At 44.8% G+C, this 16,506-nt stretch overlaps 1 long non-coding RNA gene across 1 annotated transcript in view; it reads left to right on the top strand.

Moving 5' to 3' along the window:
* Positions 1 to 9,481, top strand: part of LOC143773658 (uncharacterized) — a 228,609-nt gene extending 219,128 nt beyond the window's left edge. The window contains exon 3 of the long non-coding RNA XR_013215283.1: positions 9,345 to 9,481. This is a non-coding gene — a long non-coding RNA (uncharacterized LOC143773658). The remainder of the gene's footprint in view (positions 1 to 9,344) is intronic.
* The last annotated feature ends 7,025 nt before the right edge of the window (positions 9,482 to 16,506 follow it).

Below are 16,506 nucleotides of genomic sequence, written 5' to 3'. Positions count from 1 at the left end.
CAGATTAAGAAGGTTCTGAGCATAATGTAGACCCTCGTTCCCAAACTGTAACTCCTGTTGGTGGAGACAATGATGAAGATGATGAGGAGACTGAGATACCTGATTGGAACGAAAACTTTACTTTTCGGTTGGGGCAGGAAGAGGTTGGCTCTGAGGACGACGGGTGTGAGAACACACAGGATGATGATGACGAGGTTGTAGACCCCACTTACTGTCAACCCCCAGTCCACCAGTCCATGAGGTCAGCAGAGGAGGTGGAGGAGGATGCTAGTGCTGAGTCTGACTATGAGGTAACGGTGCGCCTTCCTGGACAGAGACGGAGTACTGGAAGCACATCAACAACTGCATCCTCAACCCCAAATGTGCCTCAGACCAGAAGTCGTGGTGGCTCTTCAGGTCGCACGGGCTCTAAGCCTTGCATAGCCTGGGCATTTTTTGACATCGCAAAGGATGACCAAACTCATGTTGTCTGTAAGATTTGTCAACAAAATCTCAGTAGAGGCCAAAAAATCACTAGCTTGAGTACTTCATGCATGAACCGTCACATGGATATGAGGCATAAGTTGCAGTGGGAAGCTCACTGTGCTACAATGCGGCCTAGTGGGCCGGGTCAACCACCGTCTGCCCCATCAAGTGCATCCGCGTCCTTTTCATCCTCTGTGACTGTGGGGACAGCAGTCGCACATGGTTTTGGAAGCAGACCTTCCACCTCTTTACCCGCAACAGCCAGTGTGATTGGCAGGTCGTCAGGACATTTGCAAGTGGAAACACCTGCTGGTGTTGAGCGCTCTCCGACATCGACACCACATTTTGATCAAGGCAACATAACATCTCTGCCTGCACCTTCCTCACAGACCAGCAGTTTGCCGGGGACACCCTACTCCACTCCGTCTAAGCATGGCAGCCAGCCCTCAGTCCCTGAGATGTGGACAAGTAAAAGACCATTTCCTCCTAGCCATGACAATGCTAAGAGGTTGAATTTCTCCATCTGCAAGCTGTAGGCTACAGAAATGCTGCCTTTCCACCTGTTGGACACAGAGGATTTTCGAGACCTTATGTCCGTCGCAGTGCCCCAGTACCAGATGCCCAGTCGCCACTACTTCTCAAAGAAAGCTGTGCCTACGCTACACTAGCATGTCACACACAACATCACTGCTTCCTTGAGAAACTCTGTGTGTGACAGGGTGCATTTCACCACAGACACTTGGACGAGTAGACATGGACAGGGGCGTTATATGTCGGTGACTGGGCACTGGGTAACTACGGCGACATCAGGAGAAGGGGCTGCTGTCCAAGTCTTGCCGTCCCCACGAGTTGCTCGTCGATCCTCTGTATCTAGAAGTTCCTCCACTGCTTCTGCCTCCTCAACCTCCTCTCGGTCCTCCACCTGCACCCAAAGCCTGTCTGGTAATGCCACCTGCGTTGTAACTGCGCAGAAGGAGTCCTGCACACCTCCTCACTATGCTGTCACCAGGGCTCAATGGCATCAGGCAGTGTTTACATTGAAATGTCTGGGAAATGTGAGTCACACAGCTGAGGAGTTGTGGTCAGCTCTGGAGACCGAGTCCCATCAATGGTTGTCTCCACTCAAACTGCAGCCAGGGAAGGCCGTGTGCGACAATGCTGCAAACCTGGGTGCAGCCCTTCGCCGGGGCAATGTCACACACGTGCCTTGTATGGCTCATGTTTTGAACCTGGTTGTCCAGCAATTTTTATCCCACTATCTCGGACTAGATGGGTTTCTGCAGAGGGCACGGTCGCTGTGTGCTCACTTCCGCCTTTCACATCCCGCAGCTCGACAACTTGCATCTCTACAGAAGTCATTGGGCCTGCCAGTTCACCGGCTGAAATGCGATGTGCCCACATAGTGGAATTCAACTCTACACATGTTGCAGCGACTGTGGCAGCACTGACAAGCCCTGGTGCAATACGTTATGACGTATAGCCTGGGCCAACAAGATCAAAAGGTGGGGCAAATCACGCTGCAGGAGTGGTCTCAGATCAGGGACCTATGCACCCTTCTGCACAGTTTTGAAATATCAACGAAGATGTTTAGTGCTGACAATGCCATTATCAGCATGACCATTCCGGTGATTTACATGCTGGAGCACACCTTACACAGTGTTCGGAGTCAGGTGGTGGAACAAGAGGAGGAGGAGGAGGACGAAAAGGAGGAGTCGTATGTGAAAGGGATCATATCTCCAAGGTCAAGAAGGTTGGCAGCACCAAGGTGGCTGGCATTGGAGGCTGGGGGAGAGGGATTACCGAGGGCACATGGTAGCAGCCAAACTGTTGAGGAAGGTACAGGAGGCGAGGAAGAAGTGGAGGACAAACTGGCGCTGGGCATGGAAGACTCATCAGATGAGGGAGACCTTGATCAAATTTCTGTTGTGCGAGATTGGGGGGAGAGGGCAGACGATGGAAGCATGATTCTCACCTCGCCACTACCAAGACAACAAGGACTTGGTCCTCCTGGATGTGCAAGACACATGAGTGCCTTCTTGCTGCACTACCTGCGACATGACCCTCAGATTGTCAGAATCCGAAGTAATGCCGACTACTGGGTTGCCACACTCTTAGATCCCCGGTACAAAAGCAAATTTGGCGAAATAATTCCTGCCATAGAAAGGGATTCATGCATGCAGGAGTATTAGCAGAGACTGTTACAGAATCTAACATCTGCTTTTCCAGAAAACACCAGTGGTGCACGTAGTGAATCTCTGAGTTCTAACTTGCCAACCGTGGGACTATCGAGTCATCACTCAAACCGTAACAGTAACATCGTATCTGGTGGTAACAGCAATTTTTTCCAATAGTTTCAAGATTTTTTTAGACCATCCTTTGCAAGGCCACAGGAGACAAGAAGTCTGATGCACAGCCAACGCCTAGAGAGGATGGTACAAGAGTATCTCCAAGTTAACATCAATGCCATGACTGTGGAACTGGACCCTTGCTCATTTTGGGCTTTCAATCTTGAAAAATGGCCTGAGCTCGCCACTCACGCCTTGGAGACCTTGTCGTGCCCCGCAGCCAGTGTTCTCTCTGAACGTGTGTTCAGCGCTGCTGGTGGTGTGCTGACAGATAAGCGCACACGGCTGTCCAGTGACAATGTAGACAGACTAACGTTCATCAAGATGAACAAATCCTGGATTCACAAGGACTTCTACCCCTGTGTCATCTTGGGGAGACTAAAAGCTTGATGATTTTTGAAAATCACCTCACCAACCATTTTAAAAAACTCTGGCGAAATTTATGCCACTTAAGTGGTTTCTGTGGCCGAATTTTTGGAAAAAAAGGAAACTCTTTGATTTAGTCTCGTTGCTGAGTTTTACATGATGTTGCCATCGTCAATTCCAGGTGGGTGGGGTCGTCTGCAGAGTTGTTTACTCATACTATGGCCTGGGATTCAGAGGTCTGCTCCAAAGCTTCAGTGTCTGCTAGTCAGCAGAGTAGCCCAGCCACCCACCACCTGTTTACCTAAGTACTATTTTTAACAGGAGAAGAAAGGAGATCCAGCTCAACGATGCAGTGAAAAATCCATAACTTTATTCACTTCCAATAGTATAGTGTAAGGATAAAACATCAGCGTGCAATAGAATAAAATCCAAGATCAACGCGTTTCCGGTGGCACAGCACCCTTAATCATGATACCTGGTATGTGTCAAAACTCATGCTTTTATACTAAGATCCGGTGAACACACCGGCATGGCAATTAGGTTGGTAAATCCAACAAAGTAGAAACACATGAGAGTGAACACAACTATTGACTATTTTTAACAGCATCTGGCCCAGGAAATCCTTTGGGGCCTAGTAGAATTTGGTGCTACTCAGCAGCGTACTTCACCCATGAAGCAAGCTACACCGCCTGTTTACCTAACTACTATTTTGTAACAGCATCTAGCCCAGGAAATCCTTTTGGGCCTAGTAGAATTTAGTGCTACTCAGCAGCGTACCCCACCCATGAAGCAAGCTACACCGCCTGTTTACCTAACTACTATTTTGTAATGGCATCTAGCCCAGGAAATCCTTTTGGGCCTAGTAGAATTTGGTGCAACTCAGTAGCGTACCCCACCCATGAAGCAAGCTACACCACCTGTTTACCTAAGTACTATTTTGTAACGGCATCTAGCCCAGGAAATCCTTTTGGGCCTAGTAGAATTTAGTGCTACTCAGCAGCGTACCACACCCATGAAGCAAGCTACATCGCCTGTTGATCTAATTACTAATTTTTAACTGATCTAGCCCAGGAAATCGTTTTGTACCTAATAGCATTTTGTGCTACTCAGCAGAGTACCCCACCTATGAAGCAAGCTACACCGCCTGTTTACCTAACTACTATTTTTTAATGGCATTTGGCCAAGGAAATCCTTTTGGGCCTAGTAGCAATTTCTGCTACTCAGCAGAGTACCCCACCCATGAAGCAAGCTACACCGCCTTCTTTCTTTCTCAATCTAACCCCTCGGCTCTGGGGTGTCCACTCTCCCTCCAGCTCTCTCCTTCTCACAGGTGGACTACCGCGTGTTTTCACACTGTGGCGAATCTTTTGGGCCCAGGCATAAAAAGTCGTCGAGGTAATGGATAATATGTGCCGCCTTACAAACGTCCATGATGACACATTCGAGGAAGTAACTAAACACCTCAAATAGTGAGCAGGATATGGAGCACCCCATGGGCAAACATCGATCTATGTAGTATGCTCCTTCACAGAAGCAGCCCAATGGGAGGACACTATTCGGAGGCACAGGTAGTAACCGGAACCCCCCCTCAATGTCTGTTTTGGCCATTAGGGTGCCCTTTCCCAACTTCTTGACCCACCTGATTGCCTCATCAAAGGAGGTACAGTACATAGTACTGTACTTGGTTCCGCTTCGATGTTGTCGTTTACTGACCTGCCCCTTGGATATGACAAATGGTGGATTAGTCTGAATGTATTGGGTTCATTTTTTGGCACAACTCCCAACGGGGGTACCACTACGTCTTCTAAGGAAAGTGTTCTGAATGAACCCGCCGCCATTCTACCTAAAGATATTTCTTTTTTTTTTTTTGTCAAGACGTCTGGGTGTTGGTAGAGTGAGTTTAGATTTTTACTCCAGCCTTTCTTAACTTTAGAAGGGCATGACATGCCTATATCTGTGTCTCCTCCTCCTTTTACTCCTCCACCTCTTTCCTTTTCACATGACTATGTGTAGTTGTGACTTTTCCATGTGTTTGTTGTGTCTTCTGAGCAGTTTGTCAGCTTTTGGACACCTTTTAAGGTGTTTTCTATGTGTTTTCCATGTGTTTGTATGTGTTTGTGTTTGCCTGCCATTGGTTTCAATGGGGTTCAATGGTGTTCGTCGAACAGTTCGACGAATAGTTCGGCGAACATCTCCCTGTTCGACGAACCGAACTGAACCCGAACACTAGGGAGGTGGCTCATCTCTACATATGACATGGGAATGTGGGTCAGCCAATAACCTCCAGATTTACATCATCACAATGAATATATATGCAAGCCGTAACACATCTGCTAGGAGTTTCGTTCTTCCATCTACTGTATCAGATGGGTGAACAAAGGCATTGGAATCACCTTGACACTGACCTAAGTGCCTGTCATTTAATAAGTGGTGCTGCACTGAAAAATTGCAAGTCCGGTCTCCAAACTCTGCCTGCACGCTGTATGTATACTCCTTTCTCCACCCTGGCTACACATGTGGCTACACATATTTACCTGCTGGTAGTCAGTTTGGCCATGATGCAGGTTTAGGCTACTTTCACACTTGCGTCGGTACGGGTCCGTCAGTACGGGTCCGTCGCAAAGCGTCGGCGACGCACGTTGTGAAAATTATGCACGATGTGGGCAGCGGATGCAGTTTTTCGACGCATCCGCTGCCCATTCTAAAGTCCGGGGAGGAGGGGGTGGAGTTCCGGCCACGCATGAGCGGTAGAAAATGGCGGATGCGACATATGAAAAAACATTCCCTTGAACGTTTTTTTGTGCTGACGGTCTGCCAAAACACGATGGATCCAGTGGACGACGGACGCGACGTATGGCCATACGTCGCGTTCCGTCGGCAATACAAGTCTATGGGAAAAAAACGCATCCTGCGGGCACATTTGCAGGATCTGTTTTTTCCCAAAACGACGGATTGCGACGTATGTCACACGACGCAAGTGTGAAAGAAGCCTTAGTAAAAACTCTAGAAATCAAGGCAAAGCCAGATAGTCTTTGAGGCTTCAGTGTACTGTATGGGGCCTTGCTTTATAGTGCCAGTACATTATATTATCAAAGTGAAAATCAAAAGAAACTGGATATTCAGCATACCTGAAAGCACAGCACACTTTAAGAGGGAATTTGTAATGTTCAAAGACGTTGATGATTTCTACTTAATTTTTTAATGCTGACATACTGGAGTGATGTGTAGGTGGGAAGAACATATTGAATTCTCTTACTAAAGTAAATTATGTTCTCACCTTTCCACAAAACTATTTTATACAAAGAATTAAAATACCACAATTTGTAGAGATTTATTGATTCCAAGCAGTAATGAGCAGCATGATCAATTCAAATTTGTAACGTTTATGACATCCATTGACTTAACATAACTGTGTAAAGGTAATTTAATTATAAAGATTACATTTTCCTAGCGGTACATATTTTAAAATGAGGCAAACTTAAAATGTAAGCAATAGTTAGTAGTACAGATGAATGAAAAGTTTTGGTGGACTTCAGTTTCTTTGTGAACTTGAACAGCCAATCAGTAATGTTATATCCTAGCGCTTTTTTCATTACATTTAGGTTGAGTTTAGTCGAGCATATGAAATAACATCTTTTGCACCCTATAAAAATAAAACATCTTCATCTTTATGGTGCGCTGCATATGCTAAAATCATATCAATATATGGTCCTTAGTAGTGATGAGCGTGTATACTCGTTACTCGAGATTTCCAGAGCATGCATGAGTATTTGGATGTGCTCGGATATTTAGTTCCTGTCGCCATAGCTGCATGATTTGCGGCTGCTAGACAGCCTGAGTACATGTGGGGGTTGCCTGTCTGTTAAGAAATCCCCACATGTATTCAGGCTGTCTAGCAGCCGCAAATCATGCAGCTACGGAGACAGAAACTAAATCTCTGAGCATATCCAAATATTCGGAGATCACCCGAGCATGCTCGGGAAATCTCGAGTAGCGAGTATACTCGCTCATCACTAGTCCTTAGGTGCATTTTTGAAATTTGTATGGCATCGTTTCTTTACATCCACTTAAAAAGTACAATTTTGTTCATTTTTACACTATATCCTTGAGAAACAGATACCATACAGATAGTATCCATATGGTTCGCTGATGGGACTTAACCAGTGCATGTGTAAGAGTATGGCAGAAGAAGGAACACCACCTGAAAATATTATGGTGACTGTAATGTGTTATATTGCTGCATTTTCTACATGTGATGTTTCATACAATTTTTTAATGTGCATTAATGTCCCTCTGTGTACTCATATTTTTAAAGTGAAAGTACCAGTGTAGATGCAGGGTACAGAAGAATTCACAGTTAGCTGGCCCTGCAGAAGGGAGTATTTGGGAGTAAGGAAAGCGTTGCTTACTGGTTTACAGTGAGTTAGCATTTAGTGAGTAGTTCTAAGGTTATGTGCACACGTAGAATGGAGCTCTGCGAATTTTTCCGCAACGGACTTTAGAAATCCACAGGTAAAAGGCACTGCGTTTTACCTGCGGATTTACCGCAGATTTACCATGGTTTCTATGCGGATTTTGTGCGGATTCCACCTGCGGTTTTACACCTGCGGATTCCTATTATGGAGCACAGCTGCGGAATCCGCACAAAGAATTGACATGCTGCGAAATGTAACCCGCAGCTTTTCCGCGTGTTTTTTTCCGCAGCATGGGCACTGCGGATTGCGGTTTCCATAGGTTTACATTGTACTGTAAACGCATGGAAAGCTGCTGCAGATCCGCTGCGGATCCGCAGCAAAATCCGCAACGTGTGCACATAGCCTTAGAAAAGGGTACAAGTCACATTATTGAAGTGTGTGAACTAGGAAGATTGCTGAGGTAGTAAGCCCTGAAAGTACCTACACTGGAGACATCCCAACACGGCCAGAAAATCCTTGGCACTGAGAAGTGAGCCAACTGTAGTGAGTACGGCCTGAAGTTAGAAATAGAGCTGTTGGTTGTGGGGTTCGAGACAGAAGGAATGGGATTGAAAAGTCAACTTGTAAGCCAGACCAGGGAGTTATAGTGAAGAAATATTACACTTTCCAGGCTCGGGCAAGGGTACTACTGCAGAAGTAGCCTATAGCCAGTCAAGAAGGCATACAACATGGAGATGAAGAGTTTACGTTATTTATGCTGTGAAATTGACAAGTACTGTGCAAACTCTATGCCAAGCTCTGTGCCTGTTACCTACTGTATATATGTTATTGCAGCTCCAACAATAAAGAATATTCAATGTTAACAAAGTGGACTGAGATCTTGTGTACTATATATGCTGGGGTTCCTATACTATCATACAGTATGTGGCCTGAATGAGGGATACCGGAGTCAAACCGTAACACACACATCTAATTAACCTGTTTCACTGGTGCCTAGGGTTGCAGTGCTACATTTTGACCCATGTGATCTCTATACATGCTCAGACTATTTTTCACATAGACCATATGGTAAAACATTTGTTGAGAATTTTGTCAGCTGTCTATGTGCAGTCAGTCCTTCACATGGTCAGTATATGGGCTGAAATGAAACTCAGTCTTAGGGGACTGATTAGACCTCAGCTAGTTGTACCATTTTGGTTTTGACTTTCACCTTGATAGTATGCTTGACCTTACAATCATAACTGGCAGTTTCAAATCCATATACAGCCAAATTCAGTGTCTATTGTATTTAAAGGGAGACCAAAAAGTGCAGGGTAAAATTCAATCATCAACAGCAATGGCACAAGCAGGCTAGAATCCCAACATTCACAGCAATTAGGGTTACTTTCACCCTCTGGTTGTTAGTATTCAGGCCAGCAGCTCAGTCATGCTGCCAATCCAACATGACAGTTGTCAGAAGCACAGACCCTTTCTGGAAAGCGGTAAGCTGAGTGGTAAGGGAATGATGATCTCCTGAAGATAGGGTCCTGAGAAAATCTCTTTAAATAGTTCATGCACCCAACGGTAAACTCCTCCAATATCGTGAAAGCTAGAAGATTATCCTACTGTGCTTATATATTTTGTACGCTTACTTCCATATTGTATCTTTTGATATCTTTCATTTTTCCTTGTATTTCGTTAATGCATTACCTAAGTCAGATGAATATTTCTGGCAATTCACTTAGTAATTGTATTTTGCTATTTATTCTCCTAGTCCTTGAACTCACTGCCAGAAGATGCTTTCCAAGACTTCAATACCTTTCCAAGACCTGTCTGTACATTTAACCCATGATCGCCTCAGAATGACTATGCATATTTGACCTATGTTATGCGACTTAAGAAAGGCCAATCACATTGCTAAATTACCAAAGAAGGCTTTTCTCAATGTCTCAGCTTTAAATCAAGAAAATAAAGCATGTTGACGCTGTATCACAGTCATTTTTAGACAAAAATGTTCCAAGACATCCTGGATCCAACCTTTGGATAAAAATAGAAGTGATACAGGATTAATGTGCTCTGAAAATGTATGGTAGTGTACATAAATAAGTCATTCATTCAAGATCTCATTTGTGGAATATTAAGATACTGAGAAATGCCAAATAATAACCTCACTAAATCTCTAAAGTCCATTACAATTCTCAACCTTTAAAATCATTGAGTTCATTCTCCGTGCAAACTTGGGACACAAATGAATGCATTTTCTTTGTGTTGGAACATGGATTTGTTAATTATCCCTACATTTTGACATCACATGATTATAGCATTTCTCGGCAGTGAAATTGCTGAAATACAGTCCTCAATATTGAAATTGCAATACCAAGAAGGAAAAATAATGGAATTATGGAAATCAACAGATGGATAGACTTCTGAATTTGATAGCTCCCTGAGGAAGCCAACGCGAAATGCCCATTGGGGCTTTGCATCGTGGCACCCTAAACATCAGACAATGGGTAAGAACCTGGAGGGCATGGGATGTATATATGTGTTTGGGGCGGTGATTACTTTACACATTACCCTTATGTTATATTAATGTTTACCGTACTCCAGTAGATCCCTCAGATCTAAAACTGCACTATGCACTTTATTATATAATTACCTGATGTATTAGGATTGTACATGTCACCATCCACTTGACCTCAAATCTTTATATGTCTCTTGTACTATTTGTAAATTTTGATAATATGTAAAAACAAAATTGTTTACATGAGCAAATTTTTTGTAATAAACACATATATTTTTTTTACATGATTCTTTGGACATTATGTTCTAATTTTTTTCTTCTATCAGACTTGCGAATTATATGCAAATGTAGAAAACATGTAAACAACATTTTCAAAACATCTCCATTTATTCAGTATCGAGTATAAGTATGCAAAGATGAATTCACTTACCAAGGTTATTGGTAGTTGTCTAAGGAAAGTTGGACCACATTGAATGCACTTGGGCACACAAATCATCAAGATCCGGCCCTGACAGTTCTTTTTGCAATTGCCGACCAATGACCTCCAATTATGTGCCATGGTAACATATTTAAACCACGCATGTTTATCAGTGTAGCTTTAGTGACATGAGGCCTGGTATTTTTGTGTTGAGAAAAAGCTCCAAGGACAATTTGGAAAAGTGTCCATACTACTGGTTCCATGATTGATCAATTCTATACTGAAAGTGAATTTGGCATACCATTACATACCAAGCCTAAGGCATCTGACAGTGTTTATTAGAGTTGAGCGACTTTTACTTTTTTCGGATCGAGTCGGGTTTCGCGAAACCCGACTTTGTCAAAAGTCGGGTCGGGTGAAATCGGCCGATTATTGCAAAAAGTCGGGGGCCGACTAAAACACGAAACCCAATGCAAGTCAATGGGGAATCAAAGTCGGCAGTGAGTGGAGGACAGGAAAACACCTACAGTGCCCATTTTAATGCCAAAAACATCAATTCTTATTACTTAAGCTTGTCAATCTTAATTTACTTTATAATAATAGTTAGGCATTGAAAACTGAGGGTCATTTGGCTAAAGTTGTGGGGGGGGGGTAGGGCTGGCTCAAGATTTTCGTGGGCCCAGGAAACGCGGAATACGTCACGGCGGTGGAGCAGGGAGAGGTAAATATTTCAACTTTGCAAGTGCTGTGATCCTGAGCAAACAGTGGGGGTCCACTCGTTGGCATTGGCACTGGCACAGGGCCCCTCATAGAACGGCGGTGTGTTTTATGGCGGGTGGCGCCTCCCACTGGCAGAGACACTTTTGCGTACTATGAGGGGCCCTGTGCCAGTGACGTTGCCAACGAGTATGCTCCCCCACCTGATGAAGGAACCTGCACTTTCATCTGCACCTTCCTCTTTGTTCCCGTGTAAGGTGGTATGGTATGCGGGAAGGGGAACCTGATTTTCAGCAGGGTCAGATTCTGGCTGTGTAGAGTACAAGGGGAATGTAGTGGTCTGGGTCAATGTACCAGCAGACTCATCTAGCAGTGGCTGGGCAATGGGCAGGATGAGGAGGAAACAGATATAGGCCCAAAATAAAAAAGTAGGCTAAAAGCAGTTAACAGGCGGCACTGCTTTGTTCAGTGGAGGACAACTGTAATGAGTGGCAGACACAGTTAGTAGGCCCAAATAATAAAGTAGGCTAAATGCAGTTCAAAATTGGTGACAGGACTAAACAGGCGGCATTGCTTTGTTCAGTGGAGGACAACTGTAATGAGGGGCAGACACAGTTAGTAGGCCCAAATAATAAAGTAGGCTAAATGCAGTTCAAAATTGGTAACAGGACTAAACAGGCGACATTGCTTTGTTCAGTGGAGGACAACTGTAATGAGTGGCAGACACAGTTAGTAGGCCCAAATAATAAAGTAGGCTAAATGCAGATCAAAATTGGTAACAGGACTAAACAGGCGGCATTGCTTTGTTCAGTGGAGGACAACTGTAATGAGTGGCAGACACAGTTAGTAGGCCCAAACAATAAAGTGTGCTAAATGCAGATCAAATGTGGTAACAGGACTAAACAGGCGGCATTGCTTTGTTCAGTGGAGGACAACTGTAATGAGTGGCAGACACAGTTAGTAGGCCCAAATAATAAAGTAGGCTAAATGCAGTTCAAAATTGGTAACAGGACTAAACAGGCGGCATTGCTTTGTTCAGTGGAGGACAACTGTAATGAGCGGCAGACACAGTTAGTAGGCCCAAATAATAAAGTGGGCTAAATGCAGTTCAAATGTGGTAACAGGACTAAACAGGCGGCATTGCTTTGTTCAGTGGAGGACAACTGTAATGAGCGACAGAGACTGTTAGTAGGCCCAAATAATAAAGTAGGCTAAATGCAGTTCAAAATTGGTAACAGGACTAAACAGGCGGCATTGCTTTGTTCAGTGGAGGACAACTGTAATGAGTGGCAGAAACAGTTAGTAGGCCCAAATAATAAAGTGGGCTAAATGCAGTTCAAAATTCGTAACAGGACTAAACAGGCGGCATTGTTTTGTTCAGTGGAGGATAACTGTAATGAGTGGCAGACACAGTTAGTAGGCCCAAATAATAAAGTGGGCTAAATGTCTGCCAAAAAATTGTTCATAAATAAACAGGTGGCATAGCTAGGTACAGGGGTGGGCTCCTCTGCTGAGTAGCAGATAGTGTTAGTAGGTGCAAAGTATTAACTGGTCTAAATGGAGGCCAGAGCCCCTGTATATTTTAACTATCATCTATCATTTCAACAAATTTGTATTGGCAGTGCCATTGAAGGATTTAACAGCCCAGACTACACAGTGGTGGAGCAGGGAGAGGTAAGTATTGCAAGTGGTAGAGCACTGTTCGAGCTGGGGGGAACACTCTCTCATGGGCGGCGGTACTGGCACAGGGCCCCTCATATTACGACGGTGTGTCTGACGTTGGTTGTGCACCACCACCGTCAGAGACACTTCATTGTACTATGAGGGACCCTGTGCCAGTGCCGTCGCCCAAGAGTGGGCACACCCACCTGTCCAGGCAAACGGCACTCGCATGGGTGCTTGCGCCAGGTGGTGAACACAGCCCTGTGGGGGGAGTCAGAACATTAAAGGAGGTATAAAAATGGCCTATGGTGGACATTCAGCAGCTGCAAATGGAGGAATTTTTAGCAGTCAGTAAGAGGAGGCCAAAAGCAAGACATTTTTCAGGCAAGCTACATGTCAGCAGGGGAAGGTGGGGCCAAATCATTTGAAATCCATGATTGGTTCATTTTAGTGAAGATTAGATCATCAAAATTTTGGGTAGCCAGACGTGTCCTTTTTTCGGTCAGTATTGAACCAGCAGCACTGAATACTCTTTCTGATAGCACAGTAGAAGCAGGGCATGCGAGCTCCTGTAATGCATATTCTACCAATTCAGGCCAGGTGTCTATTTTAAATGCCCAGTAATCAAAGGGGAATGACCTGTGAGGGAGAACATCGATAAGGGAGGAAAAGTAGTTCGTAACCACACTGGAGAAATGCTGTCTCCTGTCACTTTGATTCGATGCAGCAGTACCTGTCGTGTCAGCGGTCATTGCGAAATCACTCCACAACTTGGTCATAAAACCCCTCTGTCCAATGCCACTTCGGATTTGTGCACCTCTAACACCTCTGCCATGTTGCTCCCTACGGCTCGTGTAAGAACCATCACCACCGCTGTGTGCTGGGAATGCCTGAACCAAATGGTCTACAAGAGTTGCTTGTTTGGTTGCCAATATTTGCTCAAGGTTCTCATGTGGCATGATGTTTTGTAATTTTCCTTTATATCGTGGATCCAGGAGGCAGGCCAACCAGTAATCGTCATCGGTCATCATTTTGATAATGCGCGGGTCCCTTTTTAGGATACGCAAGGCATACTCAGCCATGTACGCCAATGCTCCAGGTGTCAATTCACTGCTTGTGCTGGGTTGAGGAGTACTTTTTTGCAAATCAACATCACTTGTGTCCCACAAAAACCCTGTACCTGACCTTGCAACGCCACCAGTTTCTATTGCCCCCTGAGAAGCATCCTCCTCCCATATATATTCATCCCCATCATCCTCCTCCTCTTTGTCTGCCACCTCATCCAGGACAGTTCCCTGGGCAGACAATGGCTGACTGTCATCAAGGCTTCCCTCCTCCACAGCTGCAGATGCCTGCTCCTTAATGTGCGTGAATCTTTGCATCAGCAGACGCATTAGTGGGATGCTCATGCTTATGATGGCGTCATCTGCACTTACCAGCCGTGTACATTCCTCAAAACACTGAAGGACTTGACAGAGGTCTTGTAGCTTTGACCACTGCACACCAGACAACTCCATGTCTGCCATCCAAGTGCCTGCCCGTGTATGTGTATCCTCCCACAAATAAATTACAGTACGCCTCTGTTCGAACAGCCTCTAAACCATGTGCAGTGTGGAGTTCCACCTTGTTGCAATGTCGATTATTAGGCGGTGCTGGGGAAGATTCAGCGATCGCTGATGGTTCTGCATACAGCTGGAGTGTATGGGCGACTGACAGATGTGCAAGCAAAGTCTTCGCACCTTCAGGAGCAGGGCTGGTAACCCCAGATAATTTTTCAGGAAGCACTGCACCACCAGGTTCAAGGTGTGAGCCAGACAAGGTATGTGTTTCAGTTCTGAAAGGGCTATGGCAGCCATAAAACTCCTTCCGTTATCACTGACTACCTTGCCTGCCTCAAGATGTACACTGCCCAGCCATGACTGAGTCTCTTGTTTCAAGTACTCGGCCAGTACTTCCGTGGTGTGTCTGTTGTCACCCAAACACTTAATTTTTAACACAGCCTGCTGATGCTTACCACTAGCTGTTCGAAAATGGGACACCTCGTGTGCAACACTGGCAGCTGCGGATGGAGTGTTTGTGCGACTGCGCTCTGTGGGCGAGCTTTCGCTTCTGGAGGAGGAGGAGGGGTGGCAAACGCCTACAGCCGACTGTTTCCTAGACCGTGGGCTAGGCAGAACTGTCCCACTATGGCTGTCCCCTGTTGACCCTGCATCCACCACATTAACCCAGTGTGCCGTGATGGACACGTAACGTCCCTGGCCATGCCTACTGGTCCATGCATCTGTTGTGAGGTGCACCTTTACATAGTTACATAGTTATTAAGGTTGAAGGAAGACTGTAAGTCCATCTAGTTCAACCCATAGCCTAACCTAACATGCCCTAACATGTTGATCCAGAGGAAGGCAAAAAAAACCCATGTGGCAAAGAGTAACTCCACCATGGGGAAAAAAATTCCTTCCCGACTCCACATACGGCAATCAGAATAGTTCCCTGGATCAACGCCTTATCAAGGAATCTAGTGTATATACCCTGTAACATTATACTTTTCCAGAAAGGTATCCAGTCCCCTCTTAAATTTAATTAATGAATCACTCATTACAACATCATACGGCAGAGAGTTCCATAGTCTCACTGCTCTTACAGTAAAGAATCCGCGTCTGTTATTATGCTTAAACCTTCTTTCCTCCAGACGTAGAGGATGCCCCCTTGTCCCTGTCTCAGGTCTATGATTAAAAAGATCATCAGAAAGGTCTTTGTACTGTCCCCTCATATATTTATACATTAAAATAAGATCACCCCTTAGTCTTCGTTTTTCCAAACTAAATAGCCCCAAGTGTAATAACCTATCTTGGAATTGCAGACCCCCCAGTCCTCTAATAACCTTGGTCGCTCTTCTCTGCACCCGCTCCAGTTCAGCTATGTCTTTCTTATACACCGGAGACCAGAACTGTGCACAGTATTCTAAGTGTGGTCTAACTAGTGACTTGTATAGAGGTAAAATTATATTCTCCTCATGAGCATCTATGCCTCTTTTAATACATCCCATTATTTTATTTGCCTTTGTAGCAGCTGCCTGACACTGGCCACTGAATATGAGTTTGTCATCCACCCATACACCCAGGTCTTTTTCATTGACGGTTTTGCCCAGAGTTTTAGAATTAAGCATATAGTTATACATCTTATTACTTCTACCCAAGTGCATGACCTTACATTTATCCCCATTAAAGCTCATTTGCCATTTATCAGCCCAAGCTTCTAGTTTACATAAATCATCCTGTAATATAAAATTGTCCTCCCCTGTATTGATTACCCTGCAGAGTTTAGTGTCATCTGCAAATATTGAAATTCTACTCTTAATGCCCCCTACAAGGTCATTAATAAATATGTTAAAAAGAAGAGGGCCCAATACTGACCCCTGTGGTACCCCACTGCTAACCGCGACCCAGTCCGAGTGTGCTCCATTAATAACCACCCTTTGTTTCCTATCCCTGAGCCAGCTCTCAACCCACTTACACATATTTTCCCCTATCCCCATTACTCTCATTTTATGTAACAACCTTTTGTGTGGCACCGTATCAAAAGCTTTGGAAAAGTCCATATACACTACGTCCACTGGGT

This window comes from Ranitomeya variabilis, chromosome 5 (assembly GCF_051348905.1).
Source record: "Ranitomeya variabilis isolate aRanVar5 chromosome 5, aRanVar5.hap1, whole genome shotgun sequence".
NCBI classification, from domain to species: domain Eukaryota; kingdom Metazoa; phylum Chordata; class Amphibia; order Anura; family Dendrobatidae; genus Ranitomeya; species Ranitomeya variabilis.
This window is presented reverse-complemented; position numbering and strand designations above follow the sequence as displayed.